Source organism: Triticum aestivum, chromosome 3A (assembly GCF_018294505.1).
Source record: "Triticum aestivum cultivar Chinese Spring chromosome 3A, IWGSC CS RefSeq v2.1, whole genome shotgun sequence".
Lineage (NCBI taxonomy): Eukaryota > Viridiplantae > Streptophyta > Magnoliopsida > Poales > Poaceae > Triticum > Triticum aestivum.
Window position 1 is genome coordinate 32,335,662 of NC_057800.1, and position 10,354 is coordinate 32,346,015.

The window sequence follows — 10,354 nt, forward strand, 5'->3', positions numbered from 1 at the left end:
CACCTAGCGGTCCTTCTAGGACATATTGTTTCCTGGCAGCTATGAGGATGATCCTCAGGTTCCGGACCCAGTCCGTATAGTTGCTGCCATCATCTTTCAGCTTGGTTTTCTCTAGGAACGCGTTGAAGTTCATGTTGACATTAGCGTTGGCCATTGATCTACAAGACATATTTGCAAAGGTTTTAGACTAAGTTCATGATAATAAAGTTCTAATCAAATTATGAACTCCCACTTAGATTAGACATCCCTTTAGTCATCTAAGTGTTACACGATCCGAGTCGACTAGCCCGTGTCCGATCATCACGTGAGACGGACTAGTTATCGTCGGTGAACATTTTCATGTTGATCGTATCTTCCATACGACTCGTGTTCGACCTTTCGGTCTCCGTGTTCCGAGGCCATGTCTGCACATGCTAGGCTCGTCAAGTTAACCCTAAGTGTTTTCGTTGTGTAAAACTGTCTTACACCCGTTGTATGTGAACGTAAGAATCCATCACACCCGATCATCACGTGGTGCTTAGAAGCGACGAACTGTAGCAACGGTGCACAGTTAGGGGAGAACACTTCTTGAAATTTTATAAGGGATCATCTTATTTACTACCGTCGTCCTAAGTAAACAAGATGCATAATACATAATAAACATCACATGCAATTATATAGTTGTGACATGATATGGCCAATATCATATAGCTCCATTGATCTTCATCTTCGGGGCTCCATGATCATCTTGTCACCGGCTTGACACCATGATCTCCATCATCATGATCTCCATCATCGTGTCTTCATGAAGTTGTCACGCCAACGACTACTTCTACTTCTATGACTAACGTTTAGCAATAAAGTAAAGTAGTTTACATGGCGTTATTCAATGACACGCAGGTCATACAAAAAAAATAATGACAACTCCTATGGATCATGCCGGTTGTCATACTCATCGACATGCAAGTCGTGAATCCTATTACAAAGAACATGATCTCATACATCACAATTCATCATTCATCACAACTTCTGGCCATATCACATCACATGATCAATCGCTGCAAAAACAAGTTAGACGTCCTCTAATTGTTGTTGCATCTTTTACGTGGCTGCAATTGGGTTCTAGCAAGAACGTTTTCTTACCTACGAATCACCACAACGTGATTTTGTCAACTTCTATTTACCCTTCATAAGGGCCCTGTTCATCGATTCCGCTCCAACTAAGGTGGGAGAGACAGACACCCGCCAGCCACCTTATGCAACTTGTGCATGTCAGTCGGTGGAACCGGTCTCACGTAAGCGTACGTGTAAGGTTGGTCCGGGCCGCTTCATCCCACAATACCGTTGAGCAAGAAAAGACTAGTAGAGGCAAGTAAGATGACAAAATCCACGCCCACAACAAAGTTGTGTTCTACTCGTGCAAAGAGAACTACGCATAGACCTAGCTCATGATGCCACTGTTGGGGAACGTTGCAGAAAATTAAAATTTTTCCTACGGTTTCACCAAGATCCATCTATGAGTTCATCTAAGCAACGAGTCAAGGGAGAGAGTTTGCATCTACATACCGCTTGTAGATCGCGTGCGGAAGCTTGCAAGGTGATGATGTAGTCGTACTCGACGTGATTCAAATCACCGATGACCAGCGCCGAACGGACGGCACCTCCGCGTTCAACACACGTACGGGACGGGAGACGTCTCCTCCTTCTTGATCCAGCAAGGGGGAAGGAGAGGTTGATGAAGATCCAGCAGCACGACGGCGTGGTGGTGGATGTAGGGCGTCACAGCAGCAGGGCTTCGCCGAGACTACGAGGGAGAGACGTAACGGGGGGAGGTGGAGGCGCCAGGGGCTGGTGTATGAAGTCCCTCCTCTCCCCCACTATATATAGGGGTGCCAGGGGGGGCGCCGGCCCTAGTAGATGAGATCTACTAGGGGGCGGCGGCCTAGGGGAGGTTTCCCTCCCCCCCAAGGCACCTAGGGGTGCCTTCCACCACTAGGACTCCTCCTAGGGGGAAACCCTAGGCGCATGGGCCTATAGGGGCTGGTGCCCTTGGCCCATGATGGCCAAGGCGCACCCCCTACAGCCCATGTGGCCCCCCCGGGACAGGTGGCCCCACCCGGTGGACCCCCGGGACCCTTCCGGTGGTCCCGGTACAATACCGATAACCCCGAAACTTGTCCCGATGCCCGAAACAGCACTTCCTATATATAATTCTTTACCTCCGGACCATTCCGGAACTCCTCGTGACGTCCGGGATCTCATCCGGGACTCCGAACAACATTCGGGTTTCTGCATATACATATCTTCATAACCCTAGCGTCACCGAACCTTAAGTGTGTAGACCCTACGGGTTCGGGAGACATGCAGACATGACCGAGACGCTCTCAGTCAATAACCATCAGCGGGATCTGGATACCCATGATGGCTCCCACATGCTCCTCGATGTTGTCATCGGATGAACCACTATGTCGAGGATTCGATCAAACCCTGTATGCAATTCCCTTTGTCAATCGGCACGTTACTTGCCCGAGACTCGATCGTCGGTATCCCAATACCTTGTTCAGTCTCGTTACCGGCAAGTCACTTTACTCGTACCGTAATGCATGATCCCGTGTCCAACACCTTGGTCACATTGAGCTCAATATGATGATGCATTACCGAGTGGGCCCAGAGATACCTCTCCGTCATACGGAGTGACAAATCCCAGTCTCGATCCGTGTCAACCCAACAGCTACTTTCGGAGATACCTGTAATGCACCTTTATAGTCACCCAGTTACATTGTGACGTTTGATACACCCAAGGCACTCTTACGGTATCCGGGAGTTACACGATCTCATGGTCGAAGGAAGAGATACTTGACACTTGCAAAGCTCTAGCAAAACGAACTACACGATCTTTTATGCTATGCTTAGGATTGGGTCTTGTCCATCACATCATTCTCCTAATGATGTGATCCCGTTATCAACGACATCCAATGTCCATAGTCAGGAAACCATGACTATCTGTTGATCACAACGAGCTGGTCAACTAGAGGCTTACCAGGGACATGGTGTGGTCTAAGTATTCACACGTGTATTACGATTTCCGGATAATACAGTTATAGCATGAATAAAAGACAATTATCATGAACAATGAAATATAATAATACTTTTATTATTGCCTCTAGGGCATATTTCCAACAGATGGCCATTATTGGACGCAGAAGCCAAGAAGCGCAACATTTACGAGAAGCCGGGCATTATTTAACAAGTACTTAGAGTTTGAAGAAGAACCCGCCTTGCAATGCCGAAGACAATCTGCGCGCCGGACTCATCGTCATTGAAGCCTGGTTCGGGGGCTACTGACGGAGTCCTGGATTAGGGGTATCCAGACAGCCGGACTATTTCCTTTGGCCGTACTGTTGGACTATGAAGATACAAGATTAAAGACTTCGTCCCGTGTCCGGATGGGACTCTCCTTGGTGTGGAAGGCAAACTTGGCGATACGGATATGTAGATCTCCTTCCTTGTAACCGACTCTGTGTAACCCTAGCCCCCTCTGGTGTCTATATAAACCAGAGGGTTTAGTCCGTAGGACCAAGAACAATCATACCATAGGCTAGCTTCTAGGGTTTAGCCTCTCCGATCTCGTGGTAGATCAACTCTTGTAATACTCATATCATCAAGATCAATCAAGTAGGAGTAGGGTTTTACCTCCATCGAGAGGGCCCGAACCTGGGTAAAAACATCGTGTCCCCCGTCTCTTGTTACCATCTGCCTAGATGCACAGTTCGGGACCCCCTACCCGAGATCCGCCGGTTTTGACACCGACACCCATCATCATATTCTATTCCACCAAAAGTGCTATGTCCATGGCTCACGCTCATGTATTGCGTGAAGGTTGAAAAAGTTTGAGATTACTAAAGTATGAAACAATTGCTTGGCTTATCATCGGGGTTGTGCATGATGAGAGCATTCTTGTGTGATGAAAATGGAGCATGACTAAACTATATGATTTTGTAGGGATGAACTTTCTTTGGCCATGTTATTTTGAGAGGACATAATTGCTTAGTTAGTATGCTTGAAGTATTATTATTTTTATGTCAATATGAACTTTTATATTGAATCTTTCGGATCTGAATATTCATACCACAATTAAGAAGAATTACATTGAAATTATGCCAAGTAGCATTCCACATCAAAAATTCTGTTTTATCATTTACCTACTCGAGGACGAGCAGGAATTAAGCTTGGGGATGCTTGATACATTTCCAACGTATCTATAATTTTTGATTGCTCCATGCTATATTATCTTCTGTTTTGGACATTATTGGGCTTTATTATTCACTTTTATATTATTTTTGGGACTAACCTATTAACCGGAGGCCCAACCCAGCATTGCTATTTTTTGCCTATTTCAGAGTTTCGCAGAAAAAGAATATCAAACGGAGTCCGAACGGAATGAAACCTTTGGGAACGTGATTTTCGGAACGAATATGATCCAGGAGACTTGGACCCTACATAAAAGAAGCTTCCAGGAAGCCACTGCTACCTCTTGAGCACTGCGTTGGATTTCCTTGAAGAGGAAAGGGTGATGCAGCAGAGTAGAGTAATTTCCCTCAGTTTTTGAGAACCAAAGTATCAATCCAGTAGGAGGCTACGCGTGAGTCCCTCGTACCTACACAAAACAAATAGCTCAAGGTGAACCAACAGGTCGCTCCTTTAGTTGAAGTATCGGGCCCCTTTTTCGTTGCCTAGGTTACACCTTCGGAATACCCCAGACGGGGATTTCGCTCTATTCCCCCCAATCTTCACTCCGGATCAAGATTGGAGACCCACCACAAGCAGAGAACAAAAAGCCTAAGAGTGGTGACCAACCATCTGCAAAAGGAGTAACAGAGCAAAGCGGAGAAGAGAAGGGGGAAGAGCAAAAGGGCGAGGCCACACCCGGCTTCGAATAGGAGGGGGGCTTAGCTCTGGATCCCGCCTGCTTGCAGAAATGAATGGATCAGAAAGGGGGCTGGGTTCTATTTCCGGGCCGGGCAGGAGGTGAAGGCCAGAAGAAGAAGAGAAGTGGCTGGTGACCCTGACGATAGCACTAAGACTGCCTCGGGAATCTCCTCAATCGTTGAAGACGGATCTGGTACATGAAAAAGCCATTCCTTTTCGCTTTCCTTCAACCACTCAGTATACTTTTTGACTGGAAGAGTCAAGCGAAAGCAATTAGTTTAGAAGGAAGAGGAAGACCTGCCTTTCAAATCCTCCTAGCCCTTATCCTACTGCAATAATTCTCGCTAAGAAGAATGCCCATGTCGTGGCAATTCCACCCAGAAGGTAATGGGTTACTCCTACATCACGTCCTTGTATAATGCTCACTGTGCTTGCACTTCTGCGTAACTAGGGGTGCAAGTCCAGTACAGCGTACTTTCATAATTGAATCAAAAGCGTTGATACATGAAAAATCTCTATATACAATATTTATGACACAGAATGTTGTTCTTACGGTCTCATAGAGGGGGGAGAACTACCTAACTAAAGAAGAATAGTGCTCTTTATAAATAAGAGTAGGCGTGGAGAAGTCGTCAAGAACGAAAAGCTGAAAGAATGATGTGTCAAACAGTGATTGCGCACAGAGGTTAGTTAAGTATAGGAACTATTGTCCCTATGATGTTGCAATGAATCCAGTGGATCATCCTCATGGAGGAGGTGAGGGGCGCACGAAAGGAGGTAGACCTTCGGTGTCACCTCGGGGAAAGCTCACCAAAGCAGGATTTCGGGCAGTAGTAGGGGTGGTGAAACTTTAGATGTCAAATGCCACCAATTTTTCTGCTCAAGACCAACGCGATTAGGGGTTGTCAATCCCTTCACGGTCACTTGCGAGAGTGAGATCTGATAGAGATGATAGATAATATTTTTGGTATTTTTGGTATAGAGATGCAAGGTAAAATAAAAGGCAAAGTAAAAAGTAAAGCGATAATAAAGTGATGGAAGATTGATATGATGAGAATAGACCCGGGGGCCATAGATTTCACTAGTGGCTTCTCTCAAGAGCATAAGTATTCTACGGTGGGTGAACAAATTACTGTTGAGCAATTGACAGAATTGAGCATAGTTATGAGAATATCTAGGTATGATCATGTATATAGGCATCACGTCCCAGTCAAGTAGACCGACTCCTACCTGCATCTACTACTATTACTCCACTCATCGACCGCTATCCAGCATGCATCTAGAGTATTAAGTTCAAGAAAACAGAGTAACGCTTTAGGCAAGATGACATGATGTAGAGGGATAAATTCATGCAATATGATAAAAACCCCATCTTGTTATCCTTGATGGCAACAATACCATACGTGCCTTGCTGCCCCTACTGTCACTGGGAAAGGACACCGCAAGATTGAACTCAAAGCTAAGCACTTCTACCATTGCAAGAAAAACCAATCTAGTAGGCCAAACCAAACTAATAATTCAAAGAGACTTGCAAAGATAACCAATCATACATAAAAGAATTCAGAGAAGATTCAAATATTGTTCATAGATAAACTTGATCATAAACCCACAATTCATCAGTCTCAACAAACACACCGCAAAAAGAAGATTACATCGAATAGATCTCCACGAGAGAGGGGGAGAACATTGTATTGAGATCCAAAAAGAGAGAAGAAGCCATCTAGCTACTAACTATGGACCCGAAGGTCTGAGGTAAACTACTCACACTTCATCGGAGGGGCTATGATGATGTAGAAGACCTCCGTGGTGGATGCCCTCTCTGGCGGAGCTCCGGAACAGGCCCCAAGATGGGATCTCGTGGGTATAGAAGGTTGCGGTGGTGGAATTAGGTTTTTGGCTCCTTATCTGAAGCAATCATGTCTTCTCAAAATAACATGGCCAAAGAAAGTTATCCCTACAAAATCATATAGTCTGGCTATGCTCTATCTTCACCACACAAAGTATTTAAATCATGCACAACCCCGATGACAAGCCAAGCAATTGTTTCATACTTTTGACATTCTCAAAAAAAATTCAATCTTCACGCAATACATGAGCGTGAGCCATGCATATAGCACTATATGTGGAATAGAATGGTGGTTGTGGAGAAGACAAAAAGAGGGAAGATAGTCTCACATCAACTAGGCGTATCAACGGGCTATGGAGATGCCCATCAATAGATATCAATGTGAGTGAGTAGGGATTGCCATGCAACGGATGCACTAGATCTATAAGTATATGAAAGCTCAACAAAAGAAACTAAGTGGGTGTGCATCCAACTTGCTTGCTCATGAAGACCTAGGGCATTTTGAGGAAGCCCATCATTGGATATACAAGCCAAGTTCTATAATGAAAAATTCCCACTAGTATATGAAAGTGACAAAATGAGAGACTTTCTATCATGAATATCATGGTGCTACTTTGAAGCACAAGTGTGGTAAAAGGATAGTAACATTGCCCCTTCTCTCTTTTTCTCTTTTTTTATTTGGGCCTTTTCTTTTTATGGCCTCTTTTTTTCGTCTAGAGTCTCATCCCGACTTGTGGGGGAATCATAGTCTCCATTATCCTTTCCTCACTTGGGACAATGCTCTAAAAATGATGATCATCACACTTTTATTTTTCTTACAACTCAACACTTACAACTCGATACTTAGAACAAAATATGACTCTATATGAATGCCTCCGGCGGTGTACCGGGATATGCAATGAATCAAGAGTGACATGTATGAAAGAATTATGAATGGTGGCTTTGCCACATATACGATGTCAACTACATGATCATGCTAGCAATATGACAATGATGGAGCGTGTCATAACAAACGAAACGGTGGAAAGCTGCATGGCAATATATCTCGGGATGGCTATGGAAATGCCATGATAGGTAGGTATGGTGGCTGTTTTGAGGAAGGTATAAGGTGGGTGTATGATACCGGTGAAAAGTGCGCGGTATTAGAGAGGCTAGCAATGGTGGAAGGATGGGAAGAGTGCGTATAATCCATGGACTCAACATTAGTCATAAAGAACTCATATACTTATTGCAAAAATCTAGAAGTTATCAAAGCAAAGTATTACGCGCATGCTCCTAGGGGGATAGATTGGTAGGAAAAGACCATCGCTCGTCCCCGACCGCCACTCATAAGGAAGATAATCAATAAATAAATCATGCTCCGACTTCATCACATAACGGTTCACCATACGTGCATGCTACGGGAATCACAAACTTTAACACAAGTATTTCTCAAATTCACAACCACTCAACTAGCATGACTCTAATATCACCATCTTCATATCTCAAAACAATTATCAAGCATCAAACTTTTCTTAGTATTCAACGCACTCAAAAGAAAGTTTTACATATCTTGAATACCAAGCATATTATTATTATTAAGCAACTTACCATGCTATTTAAGACTCTCAAAATAATCTAAGTGAAGCATGAGAGATCAATAGTTTCTTTAAAACAAATCCACCACCGTGCTCTAAAAAATATAAATGAAGCACTAGAGCAAAACTATAAAGCTCAAAAGATATAAGTGAGGCACAAAGAGTATTCTATCAAACTCCAATTTATGTATGGCTCTCTCAAAAGGTGTGTACAACAAGGATGATTGTGGTAAACTAAAAAGCAAAGACTCAAATCATACAAGACGCTCCAAGCAAAACACATATCATGTGGTGAATAAAAATATAGCTCCAAGTAAAATTACCGATGGAAGTAGATGAAAGAGGGGATGCCTTCCGGGGCATCCCCAAGCTTTGACTTTTTGGTGTCCTTGGATTATCTTGGGGATGCTATGGGCATCCCCAAGCTTAGGCTCTTGCCACTCCTTGTTTCATAATCCATCAAAAAGATTTCACCCAAAACTTGAAAACTTCACAACACAAAACTCAACAGAAATCTCGTAAGCTCCGTTAGCGAAAGAAAACAAAAGACCACTTAAAGGTACTGTAATTAACTCATTATTTATTTATATTGGTGTTAAACCTATTGTATTCCAGCTTCTCTATGGTTTATAAACTATTTTACTAGCCATAGATTCATCAAAATAAGCAAACAACACATGGAAAACAGAATCTGTCAAAAAACAGAACAGTCTGTAGTAATCTGTAACTAACGCAAACTTCTGGAACTCAAAAATATCAGCCAAAATAGGAAGACCTAGGCAATTTGTTTATTGATCAGCAGCAATTGTAATCACTATTTTATCACGTTCTGGTGATTTTTAACAATTGTTTTCGTGAACATAAAGTTTTTGGAAATTACAGCAAGATCAAATAACTATCATCCAAGAAGATCCTATAGGTTTAACTTGGCACAAACACTAATTAAAACACAAAACCACATCTAAACAGAAGGTACATGGATTATTTATTCAACGAAAGAAAGTAAATCTATTGGGTTGTCTCCCAACAAGCGCTTTTCTTTAAAGCCTTTTAGCTAGGCATGGATTTTTCAATGATGCTCACATGAAAGACAAGAATTGAAGCACAAAGAGAGCATCATAAAACACGTCACAAACACATCTAAGTCGAACATACTTCCTATGCATAGGCATCTTATAGGCAAACAAATTATCATAGCAAGCAAAAACTAGCATATGCAAGGAAGCGGAAAGAAACAATAGCAATCTCAACATGACGAGAGGTAATTTATTAGCATGAAAGTTTCTACAACCATATTTTCCTCTCTCATAATAATTACATGTAGGATCATAGGCAAATTCAACAAAATAGCTATCACAAAGTATATTCTCAACACGATCCACATGCATGCAAAGTTGACACTCTTCCAAAATAGTGGGATTATCATTAACTAAAGTCATGATTTCTTCAAGCCCACTTTTATCAAAAATTTCATAAGATTGAATGTTATCCAAATATGTGGGATCTAAAGTTGACACTCTTCCAAACCCACTTTCAATATTATTGTAAACACTATTATCAATCTTATATTCGTCATGGGGCTTAAATAAATTTTCAAGATTATAAGAAGAATCTCCCCAATCATGACTATTGCAACAAGTAGTAGACATAGCAAAACTAGCATCCCCAAGCTTAAGGTTTTGCATATTATTAGCACAATTGACATCAAGAGAATTTATAATAAAATCATTGCAATCATGCTTTTTATTCAAAGATCTATTGAGAGGCACTTTACGGATTTCAGGCAAAACCTTATAGAGATAATCTAGTGCATCCAAATCACTAGGAATTGGTTCATCATAATTGGATCTCTTAAAAAGATTGTCAAGCGGATGAGGATCCATAGAAATTGGCTTCTCTATTTAGGAATAAATACTCAACTATTTCAACCAAACGAGCAAACGAGCCAAGTAAGACATCAAGGCAAACGAAAAGAGAGGGCGAATAAAACGGCAGGGTGAAGTGGGGGAGAGGAAAACGAGAG